This window comes from Terrapene carolina, unplaced genomic scaffold (assembly GCF_002925995.2).
Source record: "Terrapene carolina triunguis isolate 2854851 unplaced genomic scaffold, T_m_triunguis-2.0 Scaffold96, whole genome shotgun sequence".
NCBI lineage: Eukaryota > Metazoa > Chordata > Testudines > Emydidae > Terrapene > Terrapene triunguis.
In genome coordinates this window covers 42,005,210-42,023,294 of record NW_020664447.1, presented here as the reverse complement: position 1 = coordinate 42,023,294, position 18,085 = coordinate 42,005,210, and the positions used below count along the sequence as shown (strand labels likewise).

The following is an 18,085-nucleotide window of genomic DNA, read 5'->3' as shown; positions in this document are numbered from 1 at the left end:
GAGCGGGGGAAGATGGCGGAGTGAGAGGAGGAGGCGGCTGAGGGGAGAGGGCCGGCCGCGGCCCGGCGGCCTCGGCCAGGGGCAGGTAAACGGAGCGGGGAACGACTGCTTGAGGAGCGAGACTGAGCCTGGCTAGCGGCAGGACCTCACCGCTCCCTGATTGGGCTGGGCCCGGGTATGTATGTACCCGCCTCCCCTTCCTGCACCCTGATTGGGCTGGGCCTGGCCGTGTTCGAATTCCGGCTGGTACTCGCTCAGGTTAAGTACCTGCCCCCCACCTTTAATCCCTGAGCGCGCTGGGCCTGGGCACGTACGTCTTCGATGTCTCCAGTCCCCGCCCCCGCCGTGTGTGTGTTTGTGTGTATGGTGTTCCCCTGATTGGGCTGGGTGTCTGCGTGCCCCCTCCTCACCATCTCACCCCCCACTCCCTCAACCCCCCGAATCGGGTTGGGCCTGGCACACTGTGTGTATTAGTGATGCTCCAAAACTGGAGCCTCAGCATTCCAGGGGGAGTGTTTAATTAGATTCCCCTTATCTGAATGTTATATATATATACACACACGCTAGTTTACTCAAGTTGATAATGCTCCTCCAGAAGCTACCCGTCTGCTGTGGTTTATATCGTCTGTCTATCTTTCGGCTTATCACTGTTGTACTTTAATACTAGTGTAGTTCAAGGGTTCGTAGAAAACCATAGCAGAAATAGTTTGGAGTGCTGGTTTAAAGGGTACTGAATTCAAGTCTGTCTGAATGAGGAGAGCTCGAATACACCCTGAAGAAGTTTGAATAACTTTAGAGACGCTGGAAGTATGGATAACCCAGAGTGATGCATTAGATACAGAGTTCTTAGTAGGCTGCAGCAGATGGTTAAAAGAACATATTTCCTGCATAGTAAATCAGCTGTAATTTATGTTAAGAGAACAGCTGCAACTGTTGATGTGCATGTGGCAGAAAAATCAAAACACATAATTTGAATTTAGTCTATTCAACTGGTGAAAAGAGTGCAGACTATTTCAGATTACAAAAATAGAGAGAGGACTGAAAATTACACTTTTAAAAGATTCATGAAGTCTGTATCTTAGCAGAACTCTGTTAAATTGATGACTTGATCTATTTTTTCTTCCTCTGTTTTTTTGTGAGCGTGTTGCATTGGGTGAGGGGTGCACACAAGGGAATAGATTTCAGATGCTTAAAAAATTCAAAGTCAGGATTCACAAGCAATCCTACAGCAGTAAAGGAGATTTTATGCACCCTGGAGAGAGGGAAATGTTAACAAGAAAATTGATTTCAGTTTCAAGTTTCCAAATGACTATTGAAAACAGCAAGCAGGAAAGTATTCTAAAAACAATGGGAAAATTCACCTAATACAATATTATTTAAAAACAGGCTTCCCCTTTTCCAGATTTGTAACTTGTTGCCAAGGTCAATGTACTTACTACATTATGCACCTAAGCCTTTGCTCTGATGTGATAAAAGAACGTTTTTCATAGAATCATAGGGTTAGAAGGGACCACGGGGTCATCTAGTCTAGCGTGTCTCAAACGTGGCCACCAAGGGCTTTTTCTTGCTGCCACAGCCTCCTGGGTGGTGGTGACTGGGGAAGGGGCCACACAGTGGCCCCTCCCCCAAAGCTGCCAGCAGGGGTTGGGCCCTGTCCCCCCCTGGAGCCACAAATGCCAGAGGAGCAGGCAACCAGTGTGAGTTCGTGGGGGCATTGGTGCTCAGGCTTTGGGCTTCAGCCTGGGGGTGATGGTCTGCAGGCTCCAGGCCCTAGCTGCAGGGCTCTGGGCAACAGCCATAAGGCTCCAGGCTTTGACCCTGGTCACATGACAGTGGGCACCAGCCCCAGGCTCACCACCACTCCCCATCACCCCGGCCCCTGCTGCCTCCTACCTACCTCCCCATCCAGAGTTTAGTTTGTTCCTTGGCTTGCCAGGTCTAAGAAGACTTTGCTGTGAAAATTGATATTTGTATGTTTGCTAATATCACTTTTCACAGCAGACTTAGTAGCTAGTTGAGAGCTATGAAAGGTGATATTAACAACCATACAAATATCACTTTTCACAGCAGCAGACTTACTAGCTAGCAAGTCTTTTTAAAAAAAAAATGCAACCAAAAAAAAAGCAAAAGAAATAATAACAAAAGACAAGAACATGAAAAGCACCTTATTTGAGTTTTTATTTTATTTAGGTCCAGTAAAGAATAGAGACAACTGTACATTATTTTTATTGTTGAATCTGCAAAAAAAACCCTACGTAAATAAATTACGATTTGGACGTGTATATGTGCATATTTATTTGTTTTTCCTAAAGTTAATTAAGTATTTTAGGAAAAATTGTCAGAGCAGCCACCAGCAAGAGTTGGTGGCCACACTCTTGAGGTCCCCAAAAATGTTGTGATAACCCCTGATCTAGTCTAACCCTCTGCCAAGATGCAGGATTTGTTGTGTAACCCATCCATGACAGATGGCTATCCAGCCTCCTTTTGAAAACCTCCAGAGAAAGAACTTCCACAATTTTTACTTAGTTAAATCTGTAAATGATTAATACAATAAGTATAGAATTCTTAGTGTTGTTTAATTTGGTAATGCTGTCATTAAATTTTCAGTTTGCTGTAGAATTTGATGTTGAAAATACATAACTACATTGTACTTGTCAGGAGGAAGGTGGAAGTCTGGGTAGGTAGAGGACATTTGGAGTTTCGGACACCTGTGGAAAACATAGCAGGATGTTTGAAATTAGATGCATGTTACTAATAAAATAACTAGAAGTGAAATAGTTATCCATGTCCATAATTAAATTATACTGTATTTAAGTTTGAGTTAACTATTGTTTTAGGTTGTGTGCATATTCAGGAAGACTGCACTCACATAGCTTTCTTGTAAGAAAATCTTCCTAATACAAACTGAGAGAATCATTCTTTTTCAAATTAAAGCTTAGATTCTGTTCTCTTCAATTCTGCAAGAAGTGGATATGTTGCTTGGATATTCCAGAATAAATATGGTCATGCTTCTGACTAGAATTAACAGAATAATAATAAACCAAGTAACAGAGGGTCCTGTGGCACCTTTAAGACTAACAGAAGTATTGGGAGCATAAGCTTTCATGGGTAAGAACCTCACTTCTTCAGATGCAAGTAATGGAAATTTCCAGAGGCAGGTATAAATCAGTATGGAGATAACGAGATTAGTTCAATCAGGGAGGGTGAGGTGCTCTGCTAGCAGTTGAGGTGTGAACATCAAGGGAGGAGAAACTGCTTCTGTAGTTGAATAGCCATTCACAGTCTTTGACAACTCTCCAATACCAAATTCTACAGGCCACTTTCCTCAGATCCCACTGAGGAATACACTAGGAAACTGCACCATCTACTCAGGACACTCCTTACACTAACACAGGAACAAATCAACATACCCTTAGAGCCCCGACCGGGGTTATTCTGTCTACTACCCAAGATCCACAAACCTGGAAATCCTGGACGCCCCATCATCTCGGGCATTGGCACTCTCACTGAAGGACTGTCTGGATATGTGGACTCCCTACTCAGACCCTACGCCACCAGCACTCCCAGCTATCTCCGTGACACCACTGATTTCCTGAGAAAACTACAATACATTGGTGACCTCCCAGAAAACACCATCCTAGCCACCATGGATGTAGAGGCTCTCTACACAAACATCCCACACACAGATGGAATACAAGCTGTCAGGAACAGTATCCCTGATGATGACACAGCACAGCTTGTTGCTGAGCGCTGTGACTTTATCCTCACGCACAATTATTTCAAATTTGGTGACAATATATACCTCCAGACCAGTGGCACCGCTATGGGCACCCGCGTGGCCCCACAATATGCCAACATTTTTATGGCTGACCTGGAACAACACTTCCTCAGCTCTCGTCCACTCACGTCCCTTCTCTACCTACGCTACATTGATGACATCTTCATCATCTGGACCCATGGGAAGGAGACCCTGGAAGAATTCCACCATGATTTCAACAGCTTCCACCCCACCATCAACCTCAGCCTGGACCAGTCTACACGGGAGGTCCACTTCCTAGACACCACAGTACAAATAAGCGATGGCCACGTTAACACCCCCCTATACCGAAAACCCACCGACCGCTACGCCTACCTTCATGCCTCCAGCTTCCATCCCAGACACACCACACGATCCATCGTCTACAGCCAAGCGCTGAGGTACAACCACATCTGCTCCAACCCCTCAGACAGAGACCAACACCTACACGATCTTCACCAAGCATTCTCAAAACTACGATACCCACACAAGGAAATAGAGAAACAAATCAGCAGAGCCAGACGTGTACCCAGAAGCCTCCTGCTACAAGACAGGCCCAAAAAAGAAACCAACAGAACTCCACTGGCCATCACCTACAGTCCTCAGCTTAAACCTCTCCAACGCATCATCAGTGATCTACAACCCATCCTGGACAATGATCCCTCACTTTCACAGACCTTGGGAGGCAGGCCAGTCCTCGCCCACAGACAACCCGCCAACCTTAAGCATATTCTCACCAGCAACCACGCACCGCACCATAACAACTCTAACTCAGGAACCAACCCATGCAACAAACCTCGATGCCAACTCTGCCCACATATCTACACCAGCAACACCATCACAGGACCTAACCAGATCAGCTACAACGTCACCGGCTCATTCACCTGCACGTCCACCAATGTTATATATGCCATCATGTGCCAGCAATGCCCCTCTGCCATGTACATTGGCCAAACTGGACAGTCACTACGCAAGAGGATAAATGGACACAAATCAGATATCAGGAATGGCAATATACAAAAACCTGTAGGAGAACACTTCAACCTCCCTGGCCACACAATAGCAGATGTAAAGGTAGCCATCTTACAGCAAAAAAACTTCAGGGCCAGACTCCAAAGAGAAACTGCTGAGTTCCAGTTCATTTGCAAATTTGACACCATCAGATCAGGATTAAGCAAAGACTGTGAATGGCTATCCAACTACAGAAGCAGTTTCTCCTCCCTTGGTGTTCACACCTCAACTGCTAGCAGAGCACCTCACCCTCCCTGATTGAACTAACCTCGTTATCTCCATACTGATTTATACCTGCCTCTGGAAATTTCCATTACTTGCATCTGAAGAAGTGAGGTTCTTACCCACGAAAGCTTATGCTCCCAATACTTCTGTTAGTCTTAAAGGTGCCACAGGACCCTCTGTTGCTTTTTACAGATTCAGACTAACATGGCTACCCCTCTGATACAATAAACCAAGTAACTCCCTTCTCCTTCACATGCGTGCACTCACCACTTCCATTCAACCCATGATAGCAGTAGGTACATTGAACATGGATTAATGGTTATATTTAGCTGCATTGGCTCCCCAAGAGCTGCAGAAAATAAAACCTAATAATCTTGTTTCCGTGGGCGAGGGGTTGGGGGGACCGAGGACCTGACTGTCTATGTTCTAAACTCCCCTGGCCAGCTGGGGCTAAAAATGCTGCCTGAATCTAAAGAGTTGCTGTTGAGCAATTTCTACATTCCTTTCCATCTGGAGGATTTGTTTGAGGAGCTCAGGAGATTATCTATGTCCAGCCCTCTACCTTCATAAGTCAACATAGTCTTTGAGAAGGAAAAATAAAAGAAAGGGAAGTTCTCTAAAACTTTTTTTCTGACCTTGCTTCTGTTTTATTTTTCCCCATTATTGCATAGAATGGTGTTCTGGCTTCTTTTTAAAACTTCTCTCTAGAATACAGTGGCAGGAGAGTGAAGGACATTCATTTCTGGACTGATTGTAAGCTCCTATTGGAGCATTTTGTGGCCAGGCTTCAAGTGCTTGAGATGCCATTAACTTCTTCAGCGAAAACATGGAATCCTAGTTCAGATGGTGTTTTTTACAGGAACTTTCCCCTTACTATGTGATTCCATATCTGTTTCCATTCCGCACTGATGTGAAAATCAAGATACTCCTTCTTACCTAATTGCCAGTAAAAATAAATAAATCTGCAGTTGGAAGTTTGTTGACATTTTTGTGGCTGATGCACAAGGCAGAATGGAATCCAACTTATGCTGCCAGAGAACACAAGCAAAATCTTTTTATCAAAGAATACAGAAGAATACTAGAAGCAATACAAAAAGCAGATCAATCAAGAAGCTGCCATTTTTAGTTGCTCAGTTTTCTGACCAAAACTGCATTTTAAATCAATACTTGTGATAGAAAAGGAGAATCTGAAGGAAAAATTAACTCTGGGGACCATTGCTTATGAAACCATTAGAGCCTAGCAGGTAGTGTAGCTCTCATGTATATTCCCTTAAATCAAAAACATGGTTAAAAAGCAGTTAAACTCCCATTGGCAATTTCCTGGAAAAACTAGTTTAGGACAGGGTGCTGGTAAATACTGTCTTAAACTTGGTTTGAATTGGAAAAATAATTGTACTGGTGTCCAGCAAGTTCAGCGCAAACAGAATGAAACTATGGATACATCCATTAAAAACGGAGGAATAGGCTTGGTCTGTCCACTACGTCAAAGTTAGTCTTCTTCTACAGAATGGTGCTTGGCCAAATGGATCTAGACTGGTAGTCTGCAACTTTGTGTGCTTCTGATCGCTTAATGCTTCAAGCGTGCAACCCTGCATTATTGTCATTTTCATATAATCAAATGTTTTTTACTTTTGTTTATCTAATATTGAAAACTGAAATATGTGATATACATGTATAACTTCCTTGAGAAAATACCAAACTAAATTGTATACAAGTATCAGGGGGTAGCCGTGTTAGTCTGTATCTACAAAAACAACAAGGAGTCTGGTGGCACCTTAAAGACTAACAGATTTATTTGTATACAGACATTCTGATATTTAGTATTATAATTACATATATTTGTATTATGCCCACTGCAGTTTTACTTTATTTGTATTACCCTAAATTAATTACAAATCTACTGCCTTATGTAACTAAAACTAATTGAAATGAGGTGTGCATTGATGAAACAGAAAATAGAAATAGAAAATGCCTTAAACTGAGACTAACTGCTTTTTCCCATGGTGGTAAAAACCACCTCTCATAAATACCATGCCATCTCTGGTTTAACTTGCTCAAGTGACCATGCCACCAGTGCAACCATGAAAAACAGGAAATCCGTAGTTAGCAGTCTCTTGTAATCTGTAATCTTGATTTTTGCATTCTCCACACTTCCTTGCCTACATCCATCACACAAGACCTTCAATCACTATGCCTTTGTGTGCACTCACAAACCGATGTTACTTCTTTTCCCACACCCCCATCCATTCCAATCCCATTCTCTTCCACAGATATCAGCCCTTGCTGCCCTGCTTGGCAAAGCACAACTGGTCAGGCAGGTGGTATTGGAAAAACAAGTACCTGGTTGATCTGAACAGTTCTGTTGGCTAATCTGGACAAAACTCAATTAAATTGTCTTGAATTAGGAGACTAAGAGCTTGTCTACACAGGGAAATTCACTGACATAATTATACCACTGTATACTGGTATAACTGCTTGTGTGGACAGTCTTGTTCTAGTATGAGTACCTTTTTCCAGTTTAGCTTATACCATTTCCAAAGTAACATAAATTAACTGGAAAAGTGCACTGTTTCACCTTAATAAGAGTGTCCATATGAAGAGTTATACCAGTATAATTATGCTGGTAAATTTTCCCATGTAAATAAGCTCTAACTCTTCATGTGTGTTTTAATTTTGAAATTTCAACAGTGGCTTATGTCCAAGATGCTACCTGTGTGAGTGTGACGTTTAGAATTGGTGGGGGAGTAGGGTGGTTTAGCTAGAGGGAACCAAAGAAATATATGGGGAAACAGATTGACATTCCATAAAGAGAACACTTCAAAAATATTTCCATAGCAACAGTTAGTAAATGTTTTTACTGCAAAACTTACATAGACAATTCAGTTGTCTTGTGAGTTATTGTTCCAAATTTATAGACTATATTCACTCATGAAAAGTATAAAACAGAGGAATTTTAGTTCTGCTTTGTGTTGTGATTGCTACTTAATCTTAACTTTGGAGTTGCTACTGACCCCTCCATAATTAACAGAAAAGTAATTATAAAAAGGACACCTTACTATTATATGTGTTCCATACAGAGCTTTCAAGTTGTAACTGCTTTGTTTACTGGCAACAAAATAAGTCTTTAAGTTTAAAGGTGAGCTGTATCTTATTCTGCCTCATGCTTCCATATGTGCTGGCTAACTTTAATTTTTAATGATGCTGTATGGAAGAGAGAGTGAGAGAACTTGCATGCAAATTGTGGTATGTTAGAAACCACCTTAAGTTTTCAGTGCTGGCAGCTGGAAAATCTGATTGTCTTGTAAACTAAGCACATCTTTTTTTCTAATTTTGACAGTTTTTATCAATTTAACCTCCCCCCCCCCCATGTTAAGTATTTTTATTTTTACAGTTGTGGCGGGTAAGGCTGGGGTTACAGGAGCCTCCCTGAGTGGCTGAGGGGTCCAAGACACTAGGGTGCAAGGTGCGGGGGAGGCTGTGGTCCTGGCCTGTGGAGCAGAGACTCCCAGTTCGGAGCAGCAAGGAGGACGAGCCAGGCTCCCCCCCCTGCTGTGAGGAAGGTCACCCCGTTGCTGAACAGTCCTGACCAGAGATGGCTCCCACCTTCCTGGCACGTGAGTGAGGGAGTGCGGTCATGACAATGCAGCTGCAGAGGGGTCTGTGCATGGCTGTGGGGCTGGTGACACCCAATCCCTTTGGCAGAAGGTGTGGGGGAGGCTGGCATCCTGGCTGGGCGGAGCAGAACCCCCCCTGTGGAGGACCATGAGTCCCTAGCCATGGTTGAGATCACCCTGTTGCTGAAATGGCTCCTGCCCCGGGGATGGAGACGTTCAGCAGTGGGGTGGGCTCTTCTGTCATTGGGGACAATTCCTTCTTCTCCTCCTCCTCCTTGCAGTCCTGGCTGGAGATCTCTGTGCCGCTGGGCCAGGACCCAAAGCCTTCCCTGCACTTTGTGCCTGCAGGGATTGGGTGTCACTGGCCCCACCCACCCACTCCCTCCCTCCCTCACTGGCCAATGTGTGGGAGCCATCCTGGGCTGGAACTGTTCAGCAGCAGGATGGTCTCCTCTGCAGCTGGAAGCTCATCCTTCTCCTTGCAGCCCTGGCTGGGTGGTTTCTGATCCACTAGGCCAGGATGACCACAGCCTGTCCCGCACCTTGTGCCTGCAGGGATTGGACACCACATCCCTGCGGCCACGTAGGGAGCCGTCTGCACCTTTCATGTCATGGCCACACTTCTGCCACAGGGGAGCTGCCAATCCCTGCAGGTGCAAATTGTGGGGAAGGCTGTGGTCTGGTCAGGGCAGAGCAGAGACCCCTGGCATTCCCTGATGGTGAGTGAGAGAGTGGGTCTGTAGCAGCGGGGCAGAGGGCTCCCTCCACTGCTGCAGGAGCCATTCAGCACCTTGTGACCTCACCCTCAGCTAGGTGAGTCCTTCTTCTTGTAGTCCTAGCCAGGGGTCTCTGCTCTGCCCCGCCAGGTCCGCAGCCTCCCCCCACACCTTATGCCTGGAAAGGATCAGGTGTCACAGGCCCTGAGGCAGCACAGGGATTCATCTGCACCAGGGGTGCAGAGGGCTTGTTTTTTCCATTGATTTCAGTGTCAGCTAAAATGGATGTTTACTGACAGTTTTCAACTAAAATAAAATCCTATGCAACATATCTGTAAATTACTAATCTTATGACCAAACAATACTCTTTTTGTAAGTAGCAACTTTTTAAAGAAGTGTTCACTAATTTTAAATAAACTTCATTCACTTGTGCCTGATTTTCAAAAGTTCAGAGCACCTGCAGTTTCCATTGATGTTAGTTTGATGAATGGTTCCACATCACCTCTGAAAATCAGGTAGAAAGGATGTCAAGCTGAGCACCCTAAAAATTAAATATGAAGTTAGTGAATATGTCTGAAAATTTTGCCACTAGCAAATTGAGGTACATTATTAGTTGAGGCACTCATTTGCATGATGTAGTTATGAAAAGGCAGCAGCAGATGAAATATTTAAAATGTGACTTATTTTAATATGTAGTTCACTCACTTGTAGTCTCGGGTCTTACTTTGCTCATTCTAACATCTCTTGGAAATTGTCTCCTCTTTCCTTTGGTCATGATGCATAGGCTTCTGAGAACTCGGGATCACTATTCTTTATCAAATGAATCCTTCGATGAAGGACTTAATGTTGTGTTCACATGCTCTGAAAATTATCTATTGTGTATTTAGTTATTGTAGTTTGATTTGAGATTGTCAAATTCTGACCTTTACAATGTGAAAATGTAAGGACTAACTTGAGAAAATAGAGCTAGAAATCACAATAGATCACAGTGGATTGTATCTTGGCTAAAGGTTCTGGCTCTTCTCTGCCTGTGAAAATGTTCCGCACTACAGGAGGAGGAGAATAAAAAGGATCAGAATGCTTTCGTGTGTCTGTTGGGAGTGTTTTTTAATTGTGTAAGCTCAGTGTAATGAAGCAACCCTGCTTACAGGTGATCCATCATTCTACCAGTTGGGTTGTCAGCATCACATTCTTGAGGCCTGATATTATTCCTTCCCCCTACAACTCTTTAGACAGGCATTAAAGATGTATTTGTTTTATCAATCTGCAATAATTCCATTCACCTCAGTTTCTAAGGAAATGGAGTTGGACATACGTCTGTAGGAAAATCTCAGTCCCAGTGTGTTGAGCAATTATCACCATAAAAAAAAAAAAATCTTACAGAACAAATCCAATTAAAAGCAGTGTGGGCAGTAATGTATTGTATACCTAGTTCTCCAGGTGAGCTCTTCTGTGCATGGATTTACATGAGTATGTAAATTTTAGGAGGCTGAGGAGTACAGTGTTTACTCCTTGTGGAATTCTGTGCCAAAAAATTAAAAATTCTGCGCACAATATTTTAAAATTCTGCAAAAGTCTGCATATTTTATTTGTCAAAATAACACGATATAATCACACCAAGTTTCAATTATTTTTGATCATTTATTTCAAAATACCTATCAGCAAATATGTCTGTAACAATACAGACAACAAAAAAGATTCAGGAAATGTTTTTTGACAAATAGATTCCTTATTAGGCATATTAATACATAACTCTGAGTAATAATTCATTTAAACAACAATACAGAACCGTATTTCCCACACCCCTCAGAAGCAGAGCAAAGGCTTGGGGGAGTCAGGGGTAATGGAGGAGCTGAGGGAGAGGGAAGTAAATTGCTGGGAAAGAGCCTAGGTGTGAACTTGGAGAGCTGTTGGGTATGGGTGGAAAAGTATGGAACAGTTTTGTTTTTTTGGGGGGGTGGAGGGGCAGGGAAGGATTGTTAGGGAGCTTCCCCTTGCAGATCCCGGCTGACCCCTAGCCTCTCCCATTCAGTCAGGCACATCTGCCCCGTCCCTATGTCTCTGTTCCCTCACCCAGCCGTTCCCCTGTCCTTGTGTAGCTCTGCCCCCCCCCCCATCCCCATGTGTCTCTGCACCTCCCTCCCCCAGTGGCCCTGTGCCTCCACTCCCATTCAGCCCCTGCCCCAGTCTGTCCTCCCCCACTAGCCCTTACGAGCCCCTGTCTGACCCCCTTCACCCACCCAGCACCCCACAGCCCATCTCCTGACCTGGCCTGACACGGGCTGCGAAGGCAGTTGTCTCTTCCCTCCCTGCAGGGAGCTGCAACTTTGTTCTATCGCCACAGCGCCCTCTGGTGGGCAAAAGGCAAAACTGCAGAAACATTTTGGCAGCAGCTTTTTTCTGTGTGAAAAATTAGAAATCTGCGGGGCTCATTAAATATGTGCTTGCGCAGAATTCCCCCAGGAATAAGTGTTGCACAAACTGACTAACATGAAAGATTTCACCAACTGATCTGTTGAATAACATGCATATTCTTACCTCGGGACAGAATGGTTTCTGAACAAAAACGTTTTGGAAGTGTCTTGGGTAGGTGCTCTTCTCCCCAGAAGTGAAGGGGAAAGTTGATTTGCTCCCATTTAATCCATTGAAAACTAAACTTTAAAACCAATGGCATTTTGCTACTATTTAGAATGAGGTCTTTGTTGGGATGTATGAGCTATTTCTAGGGTGGCTCAGTAGGCTTTTTTCCTATCGGGGGAAGGAAAGACTAATTAATCTGTATAATAACTTATGGAGTAACATCATGATTCTTGCTTAACTAATCCCTGAAAGATACCACTGTTGCTCTTTTCCTAGTGGTGTTTGTACCCTGCAAAATGTCAGGATGACAGAAATTTTGTTCTTGCTTTGCTCTTTTGTTTTATTTATTTATTTATTATCCACCTTGTTGTGCCAGTCAGGTTCACTTGTATTCCATTTTGAGTGCCAATCAGCAAACTGAAAAGGAAGGGCTCTTGGTGGAAAATGATGGCATGTGTGGCCATGAGGTTTAAGGGTAAGTATAAACTATCTGTTTGTTTCTTTTTGGTTTCTGATTATTTTTTTTTTTAAGTCAGTCCCAGGGGGATTTGGCTTTCCTTGGGATGCTATGGGGTACTGGACTGTTACCACAGTGTCTGCTTGGGTTGCTCCTGATAACTGAGCCTGATTTAATGATTTATTCCAGCAAGAATAAATGCTATTTGCATTCTCTTTTATGCTGATGTTTAGTATTTGACATTTTGACTAACAAATTCCAGGGCTTTGATTTCATTTTTGTCTCTTGCAATGAGGAAAGATGTTTTTGCGGTTAAGGCATAGAACAGGGGGTCAGGAAACACTGGATTCTGTTTCCAGGTCACCACCGACTTCTGGTGTGACATTAAGCAAGTCACTCATCCTCTCTGCCACAGTTACCCCATCTGTATAATGAGAATAATAAGACCTTCCTACTTATATGGGTATGATGATGTGAAATTCATTAATAGTTGTAAAGTGCTTTGAGCTCCTTGGTGAGAAAGTTAGAGAGATGTGTACAATAGTTGTGTTTTTCTTATCCACCTAATATCCATCCACTCTTTCAATATGGGACCCTAAAATGTTAACTAGAAGATTAATTTCAGCTACCTGCCAAGCAAGGAATGAAGGTGATATAGAGCAGGGAGGGAGACATAGGCCAGGAAAAACCAGATAAAGGGGGGGAGAGGATAATGGAAGAAGAATAAAAACTGGTGTGTATATGAAATCTTCCCCTTTTCCCACATCGCAGCATAGAGAGGGTGATTGATGGGCTTCCTGCTATAGAAGAGAAAAATGATCTCTTGGCAGCAACATGGTTGTGACCCTACACCATTTCATCTTGCCAGCAACACTGGCATCATAAGTTTAAAACAAAAACTTCATTTCAAACTGCCACTATGATCAGTGATGTCAAGGAAGTTCTTACTGGTGCAGGAGCATAGGTGTAGTCACACTGGGATTCTCACTCTTGAGTGAATGAAGAAAAGCAAGTGGGAGCAGGAAAAGTACCTAACTTGTGTGATCTTACAGCCACTATGAACACCTTTCTTCACTTGTGGTATTCATAGACTTGTAGATTGTGGTTAATTAGCTCCTGGTTTATGGTACCTGTTCGTTTTGAAATTGTGGCCAAATACACAATCAAGGTGCAATATATGTATTCTTTTCCCGGCACCACACTTCCCTTGCTACAGTATATTTCTGTGTCACAATTAAGAAACGACATAGCTACCTACCACATTCCCAACAGTGTGATATTTGTTGCTGGACACACTGCTTCTGTGTGAGCAAGTAAGTTTTTAGTTCAGTATACACCTCTACCCCAATATAACGCTGTCCTCGGGAGCCAAAAAATCTTACCGCATTATAGGTGAAACCGCGTTATATCGAACTTGCTTTGATCCACCGGAGTGCGCAGGCCCGCCCCCCTGGAGCACTGCGTTACCATGTTGTATCCAAATTCGTGTTATATCGGGTCGCGTTATATCAGGGTAGAGGTGTATCTGTAGTGTTTACTTAGCCAGCCTAGAGACTTCTAAAGTTAGAACTCTTAAGAACTTCAAGTCTAGCTATCATTGCCGTTTGTGCAACGTCCTGATCTTGTATAAATTGAAATCAGATTTTGAAGAAGTGAACTTTTGAGCATTTTAATTTTGAGTTAATTTCATTCTGTTCTCTGTTATTCCTTCTGTTTTTCCTTTTGTGTTTTCAGGCCTGTTCCTGGCATCCCAGAAGAAGTTATTCTGTTACTTTTGCTTAGAAACTGATCATAGACAGTGAATGGTGGATGCTCCACTACTGGTGAAGAAAAGTCTTTTCCTTATCTCCATGGCGTGTAATGAGGAAATATTCTTCTCTTTATGTTTCAACTTCTTAAACCAACATTTGAAGTATGGAGCCTGCACCAGCTGGCTTCCCCCATAGGAGCACACAGCAAGCATTTTACCAACCCTTACAAGCGAGCAACTGAAATCAATGTTTGATATGTCCCTGAAGTGATGTCTTCTGAGTTTTTGAGCTCTGTTTTTGCACCCTAGAGAAGATTTTTACAAGCATACTCACACAGAAACCAGTCTTCTTGAATGGTATCTCCTTTCTGTATCTTAGGAGGGTAACATCTTCTCCCACTGTGTCCAAGTAAATGGATAATGCATCTGCATGTGGTGCTGTGCCATGCTATTTCAACAAGTGTGAAAGGTTGCAGCAAGAATACATTTCCACCCTGAAACGAGGAACAAACTTTAAAAAAAAAAAACCACAATCCTGGAAAATCCCATAACGAGGATGTCCTAATCCAGAACAAAGAACTGACTTTGTAGATAAATGTCTCAATGTCACCTCGTGAAGCAGCTAATGCACAGAAACAAATACAGAATTACTTTGTCCATCATGGATGAATGAATCATCACATTCTGTGATCAAAAGCATTTGCATGTGTAAATCCACATAACCAGTGAATGTGAAGAGCTTTCACCAGGAAAAGAAGTTGCTCTGCACTGTCTCTTTTTGTAGCAAACCCCTTCCCTAAGAAGGTGAATCTTTGAGAACCTCCTAGTGCTAAAGTTGATCCTATAGTGTTGGGTTTACATTGTACCTCCAGCAGCTTTAGCAGCAAAAGGAACAAAAAAACTCTGTGATCCAAGAGATGGGACAGAACTTCTTTTTAATAAAGGAACTGGCCTCTGGTGGGATGGGAGAGGCTACAAGTATAATGCTCCAACTCATCCCCTCAGCGTCCTGAGTGCAGTTTATAACTTCTTCATACTGCTGATGGAGTTGGTTTTTAACTCTCCTTTGGCTACTGGAGAACTGGGATGAGTAATCTTCCAGGGTGTAGATGGGAGGTCTGATAGAGAAGTTCAGAGAGAGCAGAAATGTTGAAGGAAGTGTGCTCTTTTTCTGGCTCCTCCTGTATCTCCATCCCAAACTAAGGAGGAGATCATGGTTCTCACGTGTTTACACCAGATTCTTTGTCTCCATCACCTGTGACTTATACGGGATGTTTTCCTTCCATTTTAGATATAAGCTTTATGTTGTTTAGTTGCTCCCTGCAGTGGTAGTCTGTATGGTCAATGAGGTTTCTTGGTGGAAAGGCCATAATTGGTTTGTGTTTTTTCACTTGAACCTGGACCTCTTCATAGTGCACCTTATTCCAAGCTTGTGTTAATGTGAATTTAGCAAATGTGATTTGCTGATTTAAAATAATACAATTTCAAATCTGGATCAAAAAAGGGGTATAGGCTCTATTTAAATTATTTTTTGTTTTCTTTTAGAAAACCACTGGAGAGAGCCAGGCAGCCTAAAAATGGCTTTAAAAAAAAAAAAAAAAAAGGCTGAAATTCTACTTAACTCCTGGTGACAAGTAGCGAGAGCAACATTTTAAGACTGGTAGAGAAGGGAAGGGGTTATAAAAGGATGGGGAAGAGAGAATCTCTAAAGAAACTTTTTCTTATCTGTGTAATCTATCGTAGTGGAAGTTGAAGGAGAACAAATTCTGGAGTTGAACAGACCCATGCACCGGCTTTGGTCCTGCTCTTCCCTCCTGGGAATAAAGTTGTGTAGAGCCACAGTGAACTTGTGATGTGACAATAAGATTTAATTACATCTTTTCCTGTTTTGTGCTCTCTTGGAGTGAAAATCAGTCTCATTGGGTAGGGAATGTTGAGCTGTACATTTCATGCTGAAAATAACACAAGATGTAATGGCATCAGAATATAAAAAGCACCAATACAGCACAGTCAGCTGTGTTTATCTGTTCACTTGGAGAAATGATTATATTTGTCATGGGTAGGCAGTTGGGCTGGTTTCCTTTCAATACAGTGCAGTCCCTTGCCAAACAGAATTTGGATTTTTGAGTGTTAAAGGCAACTGGAAAAATACGTTCCCTTTTAGGGCCTCTTACTGAAGTCAATGTGATTTTTGAATTTATTTAAGTAGAGGCAGGCTCAGACCGTTAGTGAGGAAAATATCTGCTGTCAATGTCACAGGTTTAAATGTGATTAGAAGGCATCCATTATGGCAAATGTGTCTTCTTAAGCCTGGTGATTCTTCTTTTCACCTTCCTGACTCCTATTTGTCCTCCTTCTGACTTAACCACTTGCAGCTGTTTCTAGCACAGCTTGATAGAAAATTTGATATTGTTTTCCATATATTGTAAAAGGCAGAGAATGGACTCTGGAGAAGGTGGATACACTTTAGCCCACTTTGCCACATGATAGGAATAATTGTCTCCAAGCTCTGCCTGATAACGAGAAATGGAAACAAATGTTGACTTTCCCTGCCTGCCCCCTAACATGTAAACACTTGATTAAATTTTAAGATAAAATTATAATAGGGCTAATGTTCTGTGGCTGTCACAGAATGCAGTTGTGCATGCCCAAAAGACCCCACTGCAGTATGCTTCCTGCCAGCTTCTTTATGAAACTGCTGTGCCAGGCAATACTGCCTCAGCCTTTAGACTTTACTCTTTGCTCCGCTTCTGTTTCTCCATGTTGGTTGGAAATCTTCCCGTATGAAAGATTAAACAAATAAATAAGGGGCATGTGCAATAGATATATATACATATATTTTAATACTTGTGGACAAAATGATGTTACAAGTTGTTTGAAAACAACAAAATCACCAATGTCTTCCATTTTGAGATGTGTATAGTTCCATAAGCATTAGTGCTTCGTAGCAAACTGTAGTGCCATGTTAGGATCAGTGCATGAGCCTAGTAGTATTTTTACAATTTCAGAGTGGCAAATTATTAATGACAATAAACAATAATGTAACTAACAGTAGAAAGCAGACAGTAACAGATGTTATGAACGTGGTCTAAAGAAGCAGTATCCTTCTTAGGCAGTCGTAGTGACAAGGTTATCTTTGGAACCAGAATTTATTAAATTGATGGGCTGTGTGGAATAATAGCTGACTTTTTTTGTATTGTTTTTGGTAAAGTCTATCCAGGCTAAACAGTAGACTGTGAGCATCCAGACTAATCATCTCTTTGTCCATATAAGGTGAACTGCAAGACAAATCCAGGACACGCACCAAATTGACAGTGGCATTTGTTTCCTTTTAGTCTTAATGAAACACCCTAAACTGTTCTTGCAGATTCTATCTTCATGTAGACCGCTTCATTACTACCCATCCCATCCATCATACAGAAGCTGAAGAGCCACTGTACGTGTTTTATAGGCAATTCTGCTGCCTTCTCATATGGCTTAATTAATGAGCTCTGTTAACTATTGAGCAGAGTAACATTTTGCAGAAATAACTGTTTAAAAAATATGATACTAATGTTAATCTTAATTAGTAAGACTAGTTAAATTATTACATTCAAATTGCTGTCTACAAGTTTTGTCAATTTTGTACACTTAGAATCCTAAATTATAGATTGACCCTTCCAATACTTTTCCCAGCTATCTGATTTCTTTTTTAACTGCGTGGCAATTTTTTCTTTCTCTCTCTCTCTCTCTCTCTCGCTCTCTACAATGCCTCTCCCTCTACTTTCTGAGAATGGAAAGCTGAGCTAGGTGAAATCCAAATGGTTTATCACTAAGGATAAGATTTTGTCGTGGAAGTCATAGATTCCATGACTTTCAGAGACCTCTGTGACATTTTCCCTTCAGCTTCAGCCCTGTGCCTGGGGTGGTGGGGCCAGAGCTGTCAGCTGGCGGGGG

At 42.5% G+C, this 18,085-nt stretch overlaps 1 long non-coding RNA gene across 1 annotated transcript; it reads left to right on the top strand.

Annotated features, from left to right (window-relative positions):
• LOC115271204 lies at positions 1–15,752 on the top strand. Its single transcript, XR_003899811.1, has 3 exons — positions 1–175; positions 12,319–12,417; positions 14,134–15,752. It is a non-coding gene; the product is annotated as an uncharacterized LOC115271204 (long non-coding RNA).
• Positions 15,753–18,085: the final 2,333 nt, after the last annotated feature.